The following is a 22,244-nucleotide window of genomic DNA, read 5'->3' on the forward strand; positions in this document are numbered from 1 at the left end:
TTTATTTCCTTGTAAAAACAGGTAAATCAATAGGGTTTTTCGTACGGATAAGTGCCCAGTGAACGGTTCGTTTAGCTTTATATATTGTTCCGGGTGGGCGTTGTATTGCTTTTTTGAAAGTGTTAGACCTGTAAGAGAAAAATTTAAATGGTTGGGAAAGGCCATGGGATGTAGAAATATTTTTTTCACATTTACTTCCTTGTAAAAACAGGTAAATCAATAGGGTTTTTCGTATGGATAAGTACCCAGTGAACGGTTCGTTTAGCTTTATATATTGTTCCGGGTGGGCGTTGTATTGGTTTTTCAGAAGTGTTAGACCTGTAAGAGAAAAATTTAAATGGTTGGAAAGGCCATGGGATGTAGAAATATTTTTTTCACATTTTATTGCCTTTTAAAAACAGGTAAATCAATAGGGATTTTCGTACGGATAAGTACCCAGTGAACGGTTCGTTTAGCTTTATATATTGTTCCGGGTGGGCGTTGTATTGGTTTTTCGGAAGTTTTAGACCTGTAAGAGAAAAATTTAAATGGTTGGTAAAGGCCATGGGATGTAGAAATATATTTTTCACATTTTACTTCCTTGTAAAAACAGGAAAATCAATAGGGATTTTCGTACGGATATGTACGCAGTGAACGGTTCGTTTAGCTTTATATATTGTTCCGGGTGGGCGTTGTATTGGTTTTTCGGAAGCGTTAGACGTGTAAGAAAAAAATTTAAATGGTTGGAAAAGGCCATGGGATGTAGAAATATTTTTTCACATTTTATTTCCTTGTAAAAACAGGTAAATCAATAGGGTTTTTCGTACGGATAAGTGCCCAGTGAACGGTTTGTTTAGCTTTATACATTGTTCAGGGTGGGCGTTGTATTGTTTTTTCGGAAGTGTTAGACCTGTAAGAGAAAAATTTAAATGGTTGGGAAAGGCCATGGGATGTAGAAATATTTTTTTCACATTTTACTTCCTTGTAAAAACAGGTAAATCAATAGGGTTTTTCGTACGTATAAGTGCCCAGTGAACGGTTCGTTTAGCTTTATATATTGTTCCGGGTGGGCGTTGTATTGGTTTTTCGGAAGTGTTAGACCTGTAAGAGAAAAATTTAAATGGTTGGGAAAGGCCATGGGATGTAGAAATATTTTTTTCACATTTTACTTCCTTGTAAAAACAGGAAAATCAATAGGGATTTTCGTACGGATATGTACCCAGTGAACGGTTCGTTTAGCTTTATATATTGTTCCGGGTGGGCGTTGTATTGCTTTTTTGAAAGTGTTAGACCTGTAAGAGAAAAATTTAAATGGTTGGGAAAGGCCATGGGATGTAGAAATATTTTTTTCACATTTACTTCCTTGTCAAAACAGGTAAATCAATAGGGTTTTTCGTATGGATAAGTACCCAGTGAACGGTTCGTTTAGCTTTATATATTGTTCCGGGTGGGCGTTGTATTGGTTTTTCAGAAGTGTTAGACCTGTAAGAGAAAAATTTAAATGGTTGGGAAAGGCCATGGGATGTAGAAATATTTTTTTCACATTTTATTTCCTTTTAAAAACAGGTAAATCAATAGGGATTTTCGTACGGATAAGTACCCAGTGAACGGTTCGTTTAGCTTTATATATTGTTCCGGGTGGGCGTTGTATTGGTTTTTTGGAAGTGTTAGACCTGTAAGAGAAAAATTTAAATGGTTGGGAAAGGCCATGGGATGTAGAAATATTTTTTTCACATTTTACTTCCTTATAAAAACAGGAAAATCAATAGGGATTTTCGTACGGATATGTACCCAGTGAACGTTTCGTTTAGCTTTATATATTGTTCCGGGTGGGCGTTGTATTGCTTTTTTGAAAGTGTTAGACCTGTAAGAGAAAAATTTAAATGGTTGGGAAAGGCCATGGGATGTAGAAATATTTTTTTCACATTTACTTCCTTGTAAAAACAGGTAAATCAATAGGGTTTTTCGTACGGATAAGTGCCCAGTGAACGGTTCGTTTAGCTTTATATATTGTTCCGGGTGGGCGTTGTATTGGTTTTTCGGAAGTGTTAGAACTGTAAGAGAAAAATTTAAATGGTTGGGAAAGGCCATGGGATGTAGAAATATATTTTTCACATTTTATATCCTTGTAAAAACAGGAAAATCAATAGGGATTTTCGTACGGATATGTACGCAGTGAACGGTTCGTTTAGCTTTATATATTGTTCCGGGTGGGCGTTGTATTGGTTTTTCGGAAGCGTTAGACGTGTAAGAAAAAAATTTAAATGGTTGGAAAAGGCCATGGGATGTAGAAATATTTTTTCACATTTTATTTCCTTGTAAAAACAGGAAAATCAATAGGGATTTTCGTACGGATATGTACCCAGTGAACGGTTCGTTTAGCTTTATATATTGTTCCGGGTGGGCGTTGTATTGGTTTTTCGGAAGCGTTAGACGTGTAAGAAAAAAATTTAAATGGTTGGAAAAGGCCATGGGATGTAGAAATATTTTTTCACATTTTATTTCCTTGTAAAAACAGGTAAATCAATAGGGTTTTTCGTACGGATAAGTGCCCAGTGAACGGTTCGTTTAGCTTTATATATTGTTCCGGGTGGGCGTTGTATTGCTTTTTTGAAAGTGTTAGACCTGTAAGAGAAAAATTTAAATGGTTGGGAAAGGCCATGGGATGTAGAAATATTTTTTTCACATTTACTTCCTTGTAAAAACAGGTAAATCAATAGGGTTTTTCGTATGGATAAGTACCCAGTGAACGGTTCGTTTAGCTTTATATATTGTTCCGGGTGGGCGTTGTATTGGTTTTTCAGAAGTGTTAGACCTGTAAGAGAAAAATTTAAATGGTTGGAAAGGCCATGGGATGTAGAAATATTTTTTTCACATTTTATTGCCTTTTAAAAACAGGTAAATCAATAGGGATTTTCGTACGGATAAGTACCCAGTGAACGGTTCGTTTAGCTTTATATATTGTTCCGGGTGGGCGTTGTATTGGTTTTTCGGAAGTTTTAGACCTGTAAGAGAAAAATTTAAATGGTTGGTAAAGGCCATGGGATGTAGAAATATATTTTTCACATTTTACTTCCTTGTAAAAACAGGAAAATCAATAGGGATTTTCGTACGGATATGTACGCAGTGAACGGTTCGTTTAGCTTTATATATTGTTCCGGGTGGGCGTTGTATTGGTTTTTCGGAAGCGTTAGACGTGTAAGAAAAAAATTTAAATGGTTGGAAAAGGCCATGGGATGTAGAAATATTTTTTCACATTTTATTTCCTTGTAAAAACAGGTAAATCAATAGGGTTTTTCGTACGGATAAGTGCCCAGTGAACGGTTTGTTTAGCTTTATACATTGTTCAGGGTGGGCGTTGTATTGTTTTTTCGGAAGTGTTAGACCTGTAAGAGAAAAATTAAGTGGTTGGGATGTAGAAATATTTTTTTCACATTTTACTTCCTTGTAAAAACAGGTAAATCAATAGGGTTTTTCGTACGTATAAGTGCCCAGTGAACGGTTCGTTTAGCTTTATATATTGTTCCGGGTGGGCGTTGTATTGGTTTTTCGGAAGTGTTAGACCTGTAAGAGAAAAATTTAAATGGTTGGGAAAGGCCATGGGATGTAGAAATATTTTTTTCACATTTTACTTCCTTGTAAAAACAGGAAAATCAATAGGGATTTTCGTACGGATATGTACCCAGTGAACGGTTCGTTTAGCTTTATATATTGTTCCGGGTGGGCGTTGTATTGCTTTTTTGAAAGTGTTAGACCTGTAAGAGAAAAATTTAAATGGTTGGGAAAGGCCATGGGATGTAGAAATATTTTTTTCACATTTACTTCCTTGTCAAAACAGGTAAATCAATAGGGTTTTTCGTATGGATAAGTACCCAGTGAACGGTTCGTTTAGCTTTATATATTGTTCCGGGTGGGCGTTGTATTGGTTTTTCAGAAGTGTTAGACCTGTAAGAGAAAAATTTAAATGGTTGGGAAAGGCCATGGGATGTAGAAATATTTTTTTCACATTTTATTTCCTTTTAAAAACAGGTAAATCAATAGGGATTTTCGTACGGATAAGTACCCAGTGAACGGTTCGTTTAGCTTTATATATTGTTCCGGGTGGGCATTGTATTGGTTTTTTGGAAGTGTTAGACCTGTAAGAGAAAAATTTAAATGGTTGGGAAAGGCCATGGGATGTAGAAATATTTTTTTCACATTTTACTTCCTTATAAAAACAGGAAAATCAATAGGGATTTTCGTACGGATATGTACCCAGTGAACGTTTCGTTTAGCTTTATATATTGTTCCGGGTGGGCGTTGTATTGCTTTTTTGAAAGTGTTAGACCTGTAAGAGAAAAATTTAAATGGTTGGGAAAGGCCATGGGATGTAGAAATATTTTTTTCACATTTACTTCCTTGTAAAAACAGGTAAATCAATAGGGTTTTTCGTACGGATAAGTGCCCAGTGAATGGTTCGTTTAGCTTTATATATTGTTCCGGGTGGGCGTTGTATTGGTTTTTCGGAAGTGTTAGACCTGTAAGAGAAAAATTTAAATGGTTGGGAAAGGCCATGGGATGTAGAAATATTTTTTTCACATTTTACTTCCTTGTAAAAACAGGAAAATCAATAGGGATTTTCGTACGGATATGTACCCAGTGAACGGTTCGTTTAGCTTTATATATTGTTCCGGGTGGGCGTTGTATTGGTTTTTCAGAAGTGTTAGACCTGTAAGAGAAAAATTTAAATGGTTGGGAAAGGCCATGGGATGTAGAAATATTTTTTTCACATTTTACTTCCTTGTAAAAACAGGAAAATCAATAGGGATTTTCGTACGGATATGTACCCAGTGAACGGTTCGTTTAGCTTTATATATTGTTCTGGGTGGGCGTTGTATTGGTTTTTCGGAAGCGTTAGACCTGTAAGAAAAATATTTAAATGGTTGGGAAAGGCCATGGGATGTAGAAATATTTTTTCACATTTTATTTCCTTGTAAAAACAGGTAAATCAATAGGGTTTTTCGTACGGATAAGTACCCAGTGAACGGTTCGTTTAGCTTTATATATTGTTCCGGGTGGGCGTTGTATAGGTTTTTCAGAAGTGTTAGACCTGTAAGAGAAAAATTTAAATGGTTGGGAAAGGCCATGGGATGTAGAAATATTTTTTTCACATTTACTTCCTTGTAAAAACAGGTAAATCAATAGGGTTTTTCGTACGGATAAGTACCCAGTGAACGGTTCGTTTAGCTTTATATATTGTTCCGGGTGGGCGTTGTATTGGTTTTTCAGAAGTGTTAGACCTGTAAGAGAAAAATTTAAATGGTTGGGAAAGGCCATGGGATGTAGAAATATTTTTTTCACATTTTATTTCCTTTTAAAAACTGGTAAATCAATAGGGATTTTCGTACGGATAAGTACCCAGTGAACGGTTCGTTTAGCTTTATATATTGTTCCGGGTGGGCGTTGTATTGGTTTTTCGGAAGTGTTAGACCTGTAAGAGAAAAATTTAAATGGTTGGGAAAGGCCATGGGATGTAGAAATATTTTTTTCACATTTTATTTCCTTTTAAAAACAGGTAAATCAATAGGAATTTTCGTACGGATAAGTACCCAGTGAACGGTTCGTTTAGCTTTATATTTTGTTCCGGGTGGGCGTTGTATTGGTTTTTCGGAAGTGTTAGACCTGTAAGAGAAAAATTTAAATGGTTGGGAAAGGCCATGGGATGTAGAAATATTTTTTTCACATTTTACTTCCTTGTAAAAACAGGAAAATCAATAGGGATTTTCGTACGGATATGTACCCAGTGAACGGTTCATTTAGCTTTATATATTGTTCCGGGTGGGCGTTGTATTGGTTTTTCGGAAGCGTTAGACCTGTAAGAGAAAAATTTAAATGGTTGGGAAAGGCCATGGGATGTAGAAATATTTTTTTCACATTTTACTTCCTTGTAAAAACAGGAAAATCAATAGGGATTTCCGTACGGATAAGTACCCAGTGAACGGTTCGTTTAGCTTTATATATTGTTCCGGTGGGCGTTGTATTGGTTTTTCAGAAGTGTTAGACCTGTAAGAGAAAAATTTAAATGGTTGGGAAAGGCCATGGGATGTAGAAATATTTTTTTCACATTTTACTTCCTTGTAAAAACAGGAAAATCAATAGGGATTTTCGTACGGATATGTACCCAGTGAACGGTTCGTTTAGCTTTATATATTGTTCTGGGTGGGCGTTGTATTGGTTTTTCGGAAGCGTTAGACCTGTAAGAAAAATATTTAAATGGTTGGGAAAGGCCATGGGATGTAGAAATATTTTTTCACATTTTATTTCCTTGTAAAAACAGGTAAATCAATAGGGTTTTTCGTACGGATAAGTACCCAGTGAACGGTTCGTTTAGCTTTATATATTGTTCCGGGTGGGCGTTGTATTGGTTTTTCAGAAGTGTTAGACCTGTAAGAGAAAAATTTAAATGGTTGGGAAAGGCCATGGGATGTAGAAATATTTTTTTCACATTTACTTCCTTGTAAAAACAGGTAAATCAATAGGGTTTTTCGTACGGATAAGTACCCAGTGAACGGTTCGTTTAGCTTTATATATTGTTCCGGCTGGGCGTTGTATTGGTTTTTCAGAAGTGTTAGACCTGTAAGAGAAAAATTTAAATGGTTGGGAAAGGCCATGGGATGTAGAAATATTTTTTTCACATTTTATTTCCTTTTAAAAACTGGTAAATCAATAGGGTTTTTCGTACGGATAAGTACCCAGTGAACGGTTCGTTTAGCTTTATATATTGTTCCGGGTGGGCGTTGTATTGGTTTTTCAGAAGTGTTAGACCTGTAAGAGAAAAATTTAAATGGTTGGGAAAGGCCATGGGATGTAGAAATATTTTTTTCACATTTTATTTCCTTTTAAAAACAGGTAAATCAATAGGGATTTTCGTACGGATAAGTACCCAGTGAACGGTTGGTTTAGCTTTATATATTGTTCCGGGTGGGCGTTGTATTGGTTTTTTGGAAGTGTTAGACCTGTAAGAGAAAAATTTAAAAGGTTGGGAAAGGCCATGGGATGTAGAAATATTTTTTTCACATTTTACTTCCTTGTAAAAACAGGAAAATCGATAGGGATTTTCGGACGGATAAGTACCCAGTGAACGGTTCGTTTAGCTTTATATATTGTTCCGGGTGGGCGTTGTATTGGTTTTTTGGAAGTGTTAGACCTGTAAGAGAAAAATTTAAAAGGTTGGGAAAGGCCATGGGATGTAGAAATATTTTTTTCACATTTTACTTCCTTGTAAAAACAGGAAAATCGATAGGGATTTTCGGACGGATAAGTACCCAGTGAACGGTTCGTTTATCTTTATATATTGTTCGGGGTGGGCGTTGTATTGGTTTTTCGGAAGTGTTAGACCTGTAAGAGAAAAATTTAAATGGTTGGGAAAGGCCATGGGATGTAGAAATATTTTTTTCACATTTACTTCCTTGTAAAAACAGGTAAATCAATAGGGTTTTTCGTACGGATAAGTACCCAGTGAACGGTTCGTTTAGCTTTATATATTTTTCCGGGTGGGCGTTGTATTGGTTTTTCGGAAGTGTTAGACCTGTAAGAGAAAAATTTAAATGGTTGGGAAAGGCCATGGGATGTAGAAATATTTTTTTCACATTTACTTCCTTGTAAAAACAGGTAAATCAATAGGGTTTTTCGTACGGATAAGTACCCAGTGAACGGTTCGTTTAGCTTTATATATTGTTCCGGGTGGGCGTTGTATTGGTTTTTCAGAAGTGTTAGACCTGTAAGAGAAAAAATTAAAATGGTTGGGAAAGGCCATGGGATGTAGAAATATTTTTTTCACATTTCATTTCCTTTTAAAAACAGGTAAAGCAATAGGGATTTTCGTACGGATAAGTACCCAGTGAACGGTTCGTTTAGCTTTATATATTGTTCCGGGTGGGCGTTGTATTGGTTTTTTGGAAGTGTTAGACCTGTAAGAGAAAAATTTAAAAGGTTGGGAAAGGCCATGGGATGTAGAAATATTTTTTTCACATTTTACTTCCTTGTAAAAACAGGAAAATCGATAGGGATTTTCGGACGGATAAGTACCCAGTGAACGGTTCGTTTAGCTTTATATATTGTTCCGGGTGGGCGTTGTATTGGTTTTTTGGAAGTGTTAGACCTGTAAGAGAAAAATTTAAAAGGTTGGGAAAGGCCATGGGATGTAGAAATATTTTTTTCACATTTTACTTCCTTGTAAAAACAGGAAAATCGATAGGGATTTTCGGACGGATAAGTACCCAGTGAACGGTTCGTTTATCTTTATATATTGTTCCGGGTGGGCGTTGTATTGGTTTTTCAGAAGTGTTAGACCTGTAAGAGAAAAAATTTAAATGGTTGGGAAAGGCCATGGGTTGTAGAAATATTTTTTTCACATTTACTTCCTTGTAAAAACAGGTAAATCAATAGGGTTTTTCGTACGGATAAGTACCCAGTGAACGGTTCATTTAGCTTTATATATTGTTCCGGGTGGGCGTTGTATTGGTTTTTCAGAAGTGTTAGACCTGTAAGAGAAAAAATTTAAATGGTTGGGAAAGGCCATGGGATGTAGAAATATTTTTTTAACATTTCATTTCCTTTAAAAAACAGGTAAAGCAATAGGGATTTTCGTACGGATAAGTACCCAGTGAACGGTTCGTTTAGCTTTATATATTGTTCCGGGTGGGCGTTGTATTGGTTTTTCGGAAGCGTTAGACCTGTAAGAAAAAAATTTAAATGGTTGGGAAAGGCCATGGGATGTAGAAATATTTTTTTCACATTTTATTTCCTTGTAAAAACAGGTAAATCGATAGGGTTTTTCGTACGGATAAGTGCCCAGTGAACGGTTTGTTTAGCTTTATACATTGTTCCGGGTGGGCGTTGTATTGGTTTTTCGGATGTGTTAGACCTGTAAGAGAAAAATTTAAATGGTTGGGAAAGGCCATGGGATGTAGAAATATTTTTTTCACATTTACTTCCTTGTAAAAACAGGAAAATCAATAGGGTTTTTCGTACGGATAAGTACCCAGTGAACCGTTCGTTTAGCTTTATATATTGTTCCGGGTAGGCGTTGTATTGTTTTTTCGGAAGTGTTAGACCTGTAAGAGAAAAATTTAAATGGTTGGGAAAGGCCATGGGATGTAGAAATATTTTTTTCACATTTTACTTCCTTGTAAAAACAGGTAAATCAATAGGGATTTTCGTACGGATAATTACCCAGTGAACGGTTCGTTTAGCTTTATATATTGTTCCGGGTGGGCGTTGTATTGGTTTTTTGGAAGTGTTAGACATGTAAGAGAAAAATTTAAATGGTTGGGAAAGGCCATGGGATGTAGAAATATTTTTTTCACATTTTACTTCCTTATAAAAACAGGAAAATCAATAGGGATTTTCGTACGGATATGTACCCAGTGAACGGTTCGTTTAGCTTTATATATTGTTCCGGGTGGGCGTTGTATTGGTTTTTCGGAAGCGTTAGACCTGTAAGAAAAAAATTTAAATGGTTGGGAAAGGCCATGGGATGTAGAAATATTTTTTTCACATTTAATTTCCTTGTAAAAACAGGTAAATCAATAGGGTTTTTCGTACGGATAAGTGCCCAGTGAACGGTTTGTTTAGCTTTATACATTGTTCCGGGTGGGCGTTGTATTGTTTTTTCGGAAGTGTTAGACCTGTAAGAGAAAAATTTAAATGGTTGGGAAAGGCCATGGGATGTAGAAATATTTTTTTCACATTTTACTTCCTTGTAAAAACAGGAAAATCGATAGGGATTTTCATACGGATAAGTACCCAGTGAACGGTTCGTTTATCTTTATATATTCTTCCGGGTGGGCGTTGTATTGTTTTTTCGGAAGTGTTAGTCCTGTAAGAGAAAAATTTAAACGGTTGGGAAAGGATATGGGATGTAGAAATATTTTTTTCACATTTTACTTCCTTGTAAAAACAGGAAAATCAATAGGGATTTTCGTACGGATAAGTACCCAGTGAACCGTTCGTTTAGCTTTATATATTGTTCCGGGTGGGCGTTGTTTTGGTTTTTCGGAAGTGTTAGACCTGTAAGAGAAAAATTTAAATGGTTGGGAAAGGCCATGGGATGTAGAAATATTTTTTTCACATATACTTCCTTGTAAAAACAGGTAAATCAATAGGGTTTTTCGTACGGATAAGTACCCAGTGAACGGTTCGTTTAGCTTCATATATTGTTCCGGGTGGGCGTTGTATTGGTTTTTCGGAAGTGTTAGACCTGTAAGAGAAAAATTTAAATGGTTGGGAAAGGCCATGGGATGTAGAAATATTTTTTTCACATTTACTTCCTTGTAAAAACAGGTAAATCAATAGGGTTTTTCGTACGGATAAGTACCCAGTGAATGGTTCGTTTAGCTTTATATATTGTTCCGGGTGGGCGTTGTATTGGTTTTTCAGAAGTGTTAGACCTGTAAGACAAAAATTTAAATGGTTGGGAAAGGCCATGGGATGTAGAAATATTTTTTTCACATTTACTTCCTTGTAAAAACAGGTAAATCAATAGGGTTTTTCGTATGGATAAGTACCCAGTGAACGGTTCGTTTAGCTTTATATATTGTTCCGGGTGGGCGTTGTATTGGTTTTTCGGAAGCGTTAGACCTGTAAGAAAAAAATTTAAATGGTTGGGAAAGGCCATGGGATGTAGAAATATTTTTTTCACATTTTATTTCCTTGTAAAAACAGGTAAATCAATAGGGTTTTTCGTACGGATAAGTGCCCAGTGAACGGTTTGTTTAGCTTTATACATTGTTCCGGGTGGGCGTTGTATTGTTTTTTCGGAAGTGTTAGACCTGTAAGAGAAAAATTTAAATGGTTGGGAAAGGCCATGGGATGTAGAAATATTTTTTTCACATTTTACTTCCTTGTAAAAACAGGAAAATCGATAGGGATTTTCATACGGATAAGTACCCAGTGAACCGTTCGTTTAGCTTTATATATTGTTCCGGGTGGGCGTTGTTTTGGTTTTCGGAAGTGTTAGACCTGTAAGAGAAAAATTTAAAAGGTTGGGAAAGGCCATGGGATGTAGAAATATTTTTTCACATTTTATTTCCTTGTAAAAACAGGTAAATCAATAGGGTTTTTCGTACGGATAAGTGCCCTGTGAACGGTTCGTTTAGCTTTATATATTGTTCCGGGTGGGCGTTGTTTTGGTTTTTCGGAAGTGTTACACCTGTAAGAGAAAAATTTAAATGGTTGGGAAAGGCCATGGGATGTAGAAATATTTTTTTCACATTTTACTTCCTTGTAAAAACAGGAAAATCAATAGGGATTTTCGTACGGATAAGTACCCAGTGAACCGTTCGTTTAGCTTTATATATTGTTCCGGGTGGGCGTTGTTTTGGTTTTTCGGAAGTGTTAGACCTGTAAGAGAAAAATTTAAATGGTTGGGAAAGGCCATGGGATGTAGAAATATTTTTTTCACATATACTTCCTTGTAAAAACAGGTAAATCAATAGGGTTTTTCGTACGGATAAGTACCCAGTGAACGGTTCGTTTAGCTTTATATATTGTTCCGGGTGGGCGTTGTATTGGTTTTTCGGAAGTGTTAGACCTGTAAGAGAAAAATTTAAATGGTTGGGAAAGGCCATGGGATGTAGAAATATTTTTTTCACATTTACTTCCTTGTAAAAACAGGTAAATCAATAGGGTTTTTCGTGCGGATAAGTACCCAGTGAACGGTTCGTTTAGCTTTATATATTGTTCCGGGTGGGCGTTGTATTGGTTTTTCAGAAGTGTTAGAACTGTAAGAGAAAAATTTAAATGGTTGGGAAAGGCCATGGGATGTAGAAATATTTTTTTCACATTTACTTCCTTGTAAAAACAGGTAAATCAATAGGGTTTTTCGTACGGATAAGTACCCAGTGAACGGTTCGTTTAGCTTTATATATTGTTCCGGGTGGGCGTTGTATTGGTTTTTCGGAAGCGTTAGACCTGTAAGAAAAAAATTTAAATGGTTGGGAAAGGCCATGGGATGTAGAAATATTTTTTTCACATTTTATTTCCTTGTAAAAACAGGTAAATCAATAGGGTTTTTCGTACGGATAAGTGCCCAGTGAACGGTTTGTTTAGCTTTATACATTGTTCCGGGTGGGCGTTGTATTGTTTTTTCGGAAGTGTTAGACCTGTAAGAGAAAAATTTAAATGGTTGGGAAAGGCCATGGGATGTAGAAATATTTTTTTCACATTTTACTTCCTTGTAAAAACAGGAAAATCGATAGGGATTTTCATACGGATAAGTACCCAGTGAACGGTTCGTTTATCTTTATATATTCTTCCGGGTGGGCGTTGTATTGGTTTTTCGGATGTGTTAGACCTGTAAGAGAAAAATTTAAATGGTTGGGAAAGGCCATGGGATGTAGAAATATTTTTTTCACATTTACTTCCTTGTAAAAACTGGTAAATCAATAGGGTTTTTCGTACAGATAAGTACCCAGTGAACCGTTCGTTTAGCTTTATATATTGTTCCGGGTGGGCGTTGTATTGTTTTTTCGGAAGTGTTAGACCTGTAAGAGAAAAATTTAAATGGTTGGGAAAGGCCATGGGATGTAGAAATATTTTTTTCACATTTTACTTCCTTGTAAAAACAGGAAAATCGATAGGGATTTTCATATGGATAAGTACCCAGTGAATGGTTCGTTTATCTTTATATATTCTTCCGGGTGGGCGTTGTATTGTTTTTTCGGAAGTGTTAGACCTGTAAGAGAAAAATTTAAACGGTTGGGAAAGGCCATGGGATGTAGAAATATTTTTTTCACATTTTACTTCCTTGTAAAAACAGGAAAATCAATAGGGATTTTCGTACGGATAAGTACCCAGTGAACCGTTCGTTTAGCTTTATATATTGTTCCGGGTGGGCGTTGTTTTGGTTTTTCGGAAGTGTTAGACCTGTAAGAGAAAAATTTAAATGGTTGGGAAAGGCCATGGGATGTAGAAATATTTTTTTCACATTTACTTCCTTGTAAAAACAGGTAAATCAATAGGGTTTTTCGTACGGATAAGTACCCAGTGAACGGTTCGTTTAGCTTTATATATTGTTCCGGTTGGGCGTTGTATTGGTTTTTCAGAAGTGTTAGACCTGTAAGAGAAAAATCTAAATGGTTGGGAAAGGCCATGGGATGTAGAAATATTTTTTTCACATTTACTTCCTTGTAAAAACAGGTAAATCAATAGGGTTTTTCGTACGGATAAGTACCCAGTGAACGGTTCGTTTAGCTTTATATATTGTTCCGGGTGGGCGTTGTATTGGTTTTTCGGAAGCGTTAGACCTGTAAGAAAAAAATTTAAATGGTTGGGAAAGGCCATGGGATGTAGAAATATTTTTTTCACATTTTATTTCCTTGTAAAAACAGGTAAATCAATAGGGTTTTTCGTACGGATAAGTGCCCAGTGAACGGTTTGTTTAGCTTTATACATTGTTCCGGGTGGGCGTTGTATTGTTTTTTCGAAAGTGTTAGACCTGTAAGAGAAAAATTTAAATGGTTGGGAAAGGCCATGGGATGTAGAAATATTTTTTTCACATTTTACTTCCTTGTAAAAACAGGAAAATCGATAGGGATTTTCATACGGATAAGTACCCAGTGAACGGTTCGTTTATCTTTATATATTCTTCCGGGTGGGCGTTGTATTGGTTTTTCGGATGTGTTAGACCTGTAAGAGAAAAATTTAAATGGTTGGGAAAGGCCATGGGATGTAGAAATATTTTTTTCACATTTACTTCCTTGTAAAAACTGGTAAATCAATAGGGTTTTTCGTATAGATAAGTACCCAGTGAACCGTTCGTTTAGCTTTATATATTGTTCCGGGTGGGCGTTGTATTGTTTTTTCGGAAGTGTTAGACCTGTAAGAGAAAAATTTAAATGGTTGGGAAAGGCCATGGGATGTAGAAATATTTTTTTCACATTTTACTTCCTTGTAAAAACAGGAAAATCAATAGGGATTTTCGTACGGATAAGTACCCAGTGAACCGTTCGTTTAGCTTTATATATTGTTCCAGGTGGGCGTTGTTTTGGTTTTTCGGAAGTGTTAGACCTGTAAGAGAAAAATTTAAAAGGTTGGGAAAGGCCATGGGATGTAGAAATATTTTTTCACATTTTATTTCCTTGTAAAAACAGGTAAATCAATAGGGTTTTTCGTACGGATAAGTGCCCTGTGAACGGTTCGTTTAGCTTTATATATTGTTCCGGGTGGGCGTTGTTTTGGTTTTTCGGAAGTGTTACACCTGTAAGAGAAAAATTTAAATGGTTGGGAAAGGCCATGGGATGTAGAAATATTTTTTTCACATATACTTCCTTGTAAAAACAGGTAAATCAATAGTGTTTTTCGTACGGATAAGTACCCAGTGAACGGTTCGTTTAGCTTTATATATTGTTCCGGGTGGGCGTTGTATTGGTTTTTCGGAAGTGTTCGACCGGTAAGAGAAAAATTTAAATGGTTGGGAAAGGCCATGGGATGTAGAAATATTTTTTCACATTTTACTTCCTTATAAAAACAGGAAAATCAATAGGGATTTTCGTACGGATATGTACCCAGTGAACGTTTCGTTTAGCTTTATATATTGTTCCGGGTGGGCGTTGTATTGGTTTTTCGGAAGCGTTAGACCTGTAAGAGAAAAATTTAAATGGTTGGGAAAGGCCATGGGATGTAGAAATATTTTTTTCACATTTTATTTTCTTGTAAAAACAGGTAAATCAATAGGGTTTTTCGTACGGATAAGTACCCAATGAACGGTTCGTTTAGCTTTATATAATGTTCCGGGTGGGCGTTGTATTGGTTTTTTGGAAGTGTTAGACCTGTAAGAGAAAAATTTAAATGGTTGGGAAAGGCCATTACTTCCTTGTAAAAACAGGTAAATCAATAGGGTTTTTCGTACGGATAAGTACCCAGTGAACGGTTCGTTTAGCTTTATATATTGTTCCTGGTGGGCGTTGTATTGGTTTTTCAGAAGTGTTAGACCTCTAAGAGAAAAATTTAAATGGTTGGGAAAGGCCATGGGATGTAGAAATATTTTTTTCACATTTTATTTCCTTTTAAAAACAGGTAAATCAATAGGGATTTTCGTACGGATAAGTACCCAGTGAACGGTTCGTTTAGCTTTATATATTGTTCCGGGTGGGCGTTGTATTGGTTTTTTGGAAGTGTTAGACCTGTAAGAGAAAAATTTAAATGGTTGGGAAAGGCCATGGGATGTAGAAATATTTTTTTCACATTTTACTTCCTTATAAAAACTGGAAAATCAATAGGGATTTTCGTACGGATATACTACCCAGTGAACGGTTCGTTTAGCTTTATATATTGTTCCGGGTGGGCGTTATATTGGTTTTTCGGAAGCGTTAGACCTGTAAGAGAAAAATTTAAATGGTTGGGAAAGGCCATGGGATGTAGAAATATTTTTTTCACATTTTATTTCCTTGTAAAAACAGGTAAATCAATAGGGTTTTTCGTACGGATAAGTGCCCAGTGAACGGTTCATTTAGCTTTATATATTGTTCCGGGTGGGCGTTGTATTGGTTTTTCGGAAGTGTTAGACCTATAAGAGAAAAATTTAAATGGTTGGGAAAGGCCATGGATGTAGAAATATTTTTTTCACATTTTACTTCCTTGTAAAAACAGGAAAATCAATAGGGATTTTCGTACGGATATGTCCCCAGTGAACGGTTCGTTTAGCTTTATATATTGTTCCGGGTGGGCGTTGTATTGCTTTTTTGAAAGTGTTAGACCTGTAAGAGAAAAATTTAAATGGTTGGGAAAGGCCATGGGATGTAGAAATATTTTTTTCACATTTACTTCCTTGTAAAAACAGGTAAATCAATAGGGTTTTTCGTACGGATAAGTGCCCAGTGAACGGTTCGTTTAGCTTTATATATTGTTCCGGGTGGGCGTTGTATTGGTTTTTCAGAAGTGTTAGACCTGTAAGAGAAAAATTTAAATGGATGGGAAAGGCCATGGGATGTAGAAATATTTTTTTCACATTTTATTTCCTTTTAAAAACAGGTAAATCAATAGGGATTTTCGTACGGATAATTACCCAGTGAACGGTTCGTTTAGCTTGATATATTGTTCCGGGTGGGCGTTGTATTGGTTTTTTGGAAGTGTTAGACCTGTAAGAGAAATATTTAAATGGTTGGGAAAGGCCATGGGATGTAGAAATATTTTTTTCACATTTTACTTCCTTATAAAAACAGGAAAATCAATAGGGATTTTCGTACGGATAAACTACCCAGTGAACGGTTCGTTTAGCTTTATATATTGTTCCGGGTGGGCGTTGTATTGGTTTTTCGGAAGCGTTAGACCTGTAAGAGAAAAATTTAAATGGTTGGGAAAGGCCATGGGATGTAGAAATATTTTTTTCACATTTTATTTCCTTGTAAAAACAAGTAAATCAATAGGGTTTTTCGTACGGATAAGTGCCCAGTGAACGGTTCGTTTAGCTTTATATATTGTTCCGGGTGGGCGTTGTATTGGTTTTTCGGAAGTGTTAGACCTGTAAGAGAAAAATTTAAATGGTTGGGAAAGGCCATGGATGTAGAAATATTTTTTTCACATTTTACTTCCTTGTAAAAACAGGAAAATCAATAGGGATTTTCGTACGAATATGTCCCCAGTGAACGGTTCGTTTAGCTTTATATATTGTTCCGGGTGGGCGTTGTATTGCTTTTTTGAAAGTGTTAGACCTGTAAGAGAAAAATTTAAATGGTTGGGAAAGGCCATGGGATGTAGAAATATTTTTTTCACATTTTACTTCCTTGTAAAAACAGGAAAATCGATAGGGATTTTCATACGGATAAGTACCCAGTGAACGGTTCGTTTATCTTTATATATTCTTCCGGGTGGGCGTTGTATTGGTTTTTCGGATGTGTTAGACCTGTAAGAGAAAAATTTAAATGGTTGGGAAAGGCCATGGGATGTAGAAATATTTTTTTCACATTTACTTCCTTGTAAAAACTGTTAAATCAATAGGGTTTTTCGTATAGATAAGTACCCAGTGAACCGTTCGTTTAGCTTTATATATTGTTCCGGGTGGGCGTTGTATTGTTTTTTCGGAAGTGTTAGACCTGTAAGAGAAAAATTTAAATGGTTGGGAAAGGCCATGGGATGTAGAAATATTTTTTTCACATTTTACTTCCTTGTAAAAACAGGAAAATCAATAGGGATTTTCGTACGGATAAGTACCCAGTGAACCGTTCGTTTAGCTTTATATATTGTTCCGGGTGGGCGTTGTTTTGGTTTTTCGGAAGTGTTAGACCTGTAAGAGAAAAATTTAAAAGGTTGGGAAAGGCCATGGGATGTAGAAATATTTTTTCACATTTTATTTCCTTGTAAAAACAGGTAAATCAATAGGGTTTTTCGTACGGATAAGTGCCCTGTGAACGGTTCGTTTAGCTTTATATATTGTTCCGGGTGGGCGTTGTTTTGGTTTTTCGGAAGTGTTACACCTGTAAGAGAAAAATTTAAATGGTTGGGAAAGGCCATGGGATGTAGAAATATTTTTTTCACATATACTTCCTTGTAAAAACAGGTAAATGAATAGTGTTTTTCGTACGGATAAGTACCCAGTGAACGGTTCGTTTAGCTTTATATATTGTTCCGGGTGGGCGTTGTATTGGTTTTTCGGAAGTGTTCGACCTGTAAGAGAAAAATTTAAATGGTTGGGAAAGGCCATGGGATGTAGAAATATTTTTTCACATTTTACTTCCTTATAAAAACAGGAAAATCAATAGGGATTTTCGTACGGATATGTACCCAGTGAACGTTTCGTTTAGCTTTATATATTGTTCCGGGTGGGCGTTGTATTGGTTTTTCGGAAGCGTTAGACCTGTAAGAGAAAAATTTAAATGGTTGGGAAAGGCCATGGGATGTAGAAATATTTTTTTCACATTTTATTTTCTTGTAAAAACAGGTAAATCAATAGGGTTTTTCGTACGGATAAGTACCCAATGAACGGTTCGTTTAGCTTTATATAATGTTCCGGGTGGGCGTTGTATTGGTTTTTTGGAAGTGTTAGACCTGTAAGAGAAAAATTTAAATGGTTGGGAAAGGCCATTACTTCCTTGTAAAAACAGGTAAATCAATAGGGTTTTTCGTACGGATAAGTACCCAGTGAACGGTTCGTTTAGCTTTATATATTGTTCCTGGTGGGCGTTGTATTGGTTTTTCAGAAGTGTTAGACCTCTAAGAGAAAAATTTAAATGGTTGGGAAAGGCCATGGGATGTAGAAATATTTTTTTCACATTTTATTTCCTTTTAAAAACAGGTAAATCAATAGGGATTTTCGTACGGATAAGTACCCAGTGAACGGTTCGTTTAGCTTTATATATTGTTCCGGGTGGGCGTTGTATTGGTTTTTTGGAAGTGTTAGACCTGTAAGAGAAAAATTTAAATGGTTGGGAAAGGCCATGGGATGTAGAAATATTTTTTTCACATTTTACTTCCTTATAAAAACTGGAAAATCAATAGGGATTTTCGTACGGATATACTACCCAGTGAACGGTTCGTTTAGCTTTATATATTGTTCCGGGTGGGCGTTGTATTGGTTTTTCGGAAGCGTTAGACCTGTAAGAGAAAAATTTAAATGGTTGGGAAAGGCCATGGGATGTAGAAATATTTTTTTCACATTTTATTTCCTTGTAAAAACAGGTAAATCAATACGGTTTTTCGTACGGATAAGTGCCCAGTGAACGGTTCATTTAGCTTTATATATTGTTCCGGGTGGGCGTTGTATTGGTTTTTCGGAAGTGTTAGACCTATAAGAGAAAAATTTAAATGGTTGGGAAAGGCCATGGATGTAGAAATATTTTTTTCACATTTTACTTCCTTGTAAAAACAGGAAAATCAATAGGGATTTTCGTACGGATATGTCCCCAGTGAACGGTTCGTTTAGCTTTATATATTGTTCCGGGTGGGCGTTGTATTGCTTTTTTGAAAGTGTTAGACCTGTAAGAGAAAAATTTAAATGGTTGGGAAAGGCCATGGGATGTAGAAATATTTTTTTCACATTTACTTCCTTGTAAAAACAGGTAAATCAATAGGGTTTTTCGTACGGATAAGTGCCCAGTGAACGGTTCGTTTAGCTTTATATATTGTTCCGGGTGGGCGTTGTATTGGTTTTTCAGAAGTGTTAGACCTGTAAGAGAAAAATTTAAATGGATGGGAAAGGCCATGGGATGTAGAAATATTTTTTTCACATTTTATTTCCTTTTAAAAACAGGTAAATCAATATGGATTTTCGTACGGATAATTACCCAGTGAACGGTTCGTTTAGCTTGATATATTGTTCCGGGTGGGCGTTGTATTGGTTTTTTGGAAGTGTTAGACCTGTAAGAGAAATATTTAAATGGTTGGGAAAGGCCATGGGATGTAGAAATATTTTTTTCACATTTTACTTCCTTATAAAAACAGGAAAATCAATAGGGATTTTCGTACGGATATACTACCCAGTGAACGGTTCGTTTAGCTTTATATATTGTTCCGGGTGGGCGTTGTATTGGTTTTTCGGAAGCGTTAGACCTGTAAGAGAAAAATTTAAATGGTTGGGAAAGGCCATGGGATGTAGAAATATTTTTTTCACATTTTATTTCCTTGTAAAAACAAGTAAATCAATAGGGTTTTTCGTACGGATAAGTGCCCAGTGAACGGTTCGTTTAGCTTTATATATTGTTCCGGGTGGGCGTTGTATTGGTTTTTCGGAAGTGTTAGACCTGTAAGAGAAAAATTTAAATGGTTGGGAAAGGCCATGGATGTAGAAATATTTTTTTCACATTTTACTTCCTTGTAAAAACAGGAAAATCAATAGGGATTTTCGTACGAATATGTCCCCAGTGAACGGTTCGTTTAGCTTTATATATTGTTCCGGGTGGGCGTTGTATTGCTTTTTTGAAAGTGTTAGACCTGTAAGAGAAAAATTTAAATGGTTGGGAAAGGCCATGGGATGTAGAAATATTTTTTTCACATCTACTTCCTTGTAAAAACAGGTAAATCAATAGGGTTTTTCGTATGGATAAGTACCCAGTGAACGGTTCGTTTAGCTTTATATATTGTTCCGGGTGGGCGTTGTATTGGTTTTTCAGAAGTGTTAGACCTGTAAGAGAAAAATTCAAATGGTTGGGAAAGGCCATGGGATGTAGAAATATTTTTTTCACATTTTATTTCCTTTTAAAAACAGCTAAATCAATAGGGATTTTCGTACGGATAAGTACCCAGTGAACGGTTCGTTTAGCTTTATATATTGTTCCGGGTGGGCGTTGTATTGGTTTTTTGGAAGTGTTAGACCTGTAAGAGAAAAATTTAAATGGTTGGGAAAGGCCATGGGATGTAGAAATATTTTTTTCACATTTTATTTTCTTGTAAAAACAGGTAAATCAATAGGGTTTTTCGTACGGATAAGTGCCCAGTGAACGGTTCGTTTAGCTTTATATATTGTTCCGGGTGGGCGTTGTATTGGTTTTTCAGAAGTGTTAGACCTGTAAGAGAAAAATTTAAATGGATGGGAAAGGCCATGGGATGTAGAAATATTTTTTTCACATTTTATTTCCTTTTAAAAACAGGTAAATCAATAGGGATTTTCGTACGGATAATTACCCAGTGAACGGTTTGTTTAGCTTTATATATTGTTCCGGGTGGGCTTGTATTGGTTTTTTGGAAGTGTTAGACCTGTAAGAGAAAAATTTAAATGGTTGGGAAAGGCTATGGGATGTAGAAATATTTTTTTCACATTTTAATTCCTTATAAAAACAGGAAAATCAATAGGGATTTTCGTACGGATATGTACCCAGTGAACGGTTCGTTTAGCTTTATATATTGTTCCGGGTGGGCGTTTTATTGGTTTTTCGGAAGCGTTAGACTTGTAAGAAAAATATTTAAATGGTTGGGAAAGGCCATGGGATGTAGAAATATTTTTTTCACATTTTACTTCCTTGTAAAAACAGGAAAATCGATAGGGATTTTCATACGGAAAAAGTACCCAGTGAACGGTTCGTTTATCTTTATATATTCTTCCGGGTGGGCGTTGTATTGGTTTTTCGGAAGTGTTAGACCTGTAAGAGAAAAATTTAAATGGTTGGGAAAGGCCATGGGATGTAGAAATATTTTTTTCACATTTTACTTCCTTGTAAAAACAGGAAAATCAATAGGGATTTTCGTACGGATAAGTACCCAGTGAACCGTTCGTTTAGCATTATATATTGTTCCGGGTGGGCGTTGTTTTGGTTTTTCAGAAGTGTTAGACCTGTAAGAGAAAAATTTAAATGGTTGGGAAAGGCCATGGGATGTAGAAATATTTTTTTCACATTTTATTTCCTTGTAAAAACAGGTAAATCAATAGGGTTTTTCGTACGGATAAGTGCCCAGTGAACGGTTCGTTTAGCTTTATATATTGTTCCGGGTGGGCATTGTTTTGGTTTTTCGGAAGTGTTAGACCTGTAAGAGAAAAATTTAAATGGTTGGGAAAGGCCATGGGATGTAGAAATATTTTTTTCACATTTTACTTCCGTGTAAAAACAGGAAAATCGATAGGGATTTTCGGACGGATAAGTACCTAGTGAACGGTTCGTTTAGCTTTATATATTGTTCCGGGTGGGCGTTGTATTGGTTTTTCGGAAATGTTAGACCTGTAAGAGAAAAATTTAAATGGTTGGGAAAGGCCATGGATGTAGAAATATTTTTTTCACATTTTACTTCCTTGTAAAAACAGGAAAATCAATAGGGATTTTCGTACGGATATGTCCCCAGCGAACGGTTCGTTTAGCTTTATATATTGTTCCGGGTGGGCGATGTATTGCTTTTTTGAAAGTGTTAGACCTGTAAGAGAAAAATTTAAATGGTTGGGAAAGGCCATGGGATGTAGAAATATTTTTTTCACATTTACTTCCTTGTAAAAACAGGTAAATCAATAGGGTTTTTCGTATGGATAAGTACCCAGTGAACGGTTCGTTTAGCTTTATATATTGTTCCGGGTGGGCGTTGTATTGGTTTTTCAGAAGTGTTAGACCTGTAAGAGAAAAATTTAAATGGTTGGGAAAGGCCATGGGATGTAGAAATATTTTTTTCACATTTTATTTCCTTTTAAAAACAGCTAAATCAATAGGGATTTTCGTACGGATAAGTACCCAGTAAACGGTTCGTTTAGCTTTATATATTGTTCTGGGTGGGCGTTGTATTGGTTTTTTGGAAGTGTTAGACCTGTAAGAGAAAAATTTAAATGGTTGGGAAAGACCATGGGATGTAGAAATATTTTTTTCACATTTTACTTC

This window comes from Paroedura picta, chromosome 11 (genome assembly GCF_049243985.1).
Source record: "Paroedura picta isolate Pp20150507F chromosome 11, Ppicta_v3.0, whole genome shotgun sequence".
NCBI classification, from domain to species: domain Eukaryota; kingdom Metazoa; phylum Chordata; class Lepidosauria; order Squamata; family Gekkonidae; genus Paroedura; species Paroedura picta.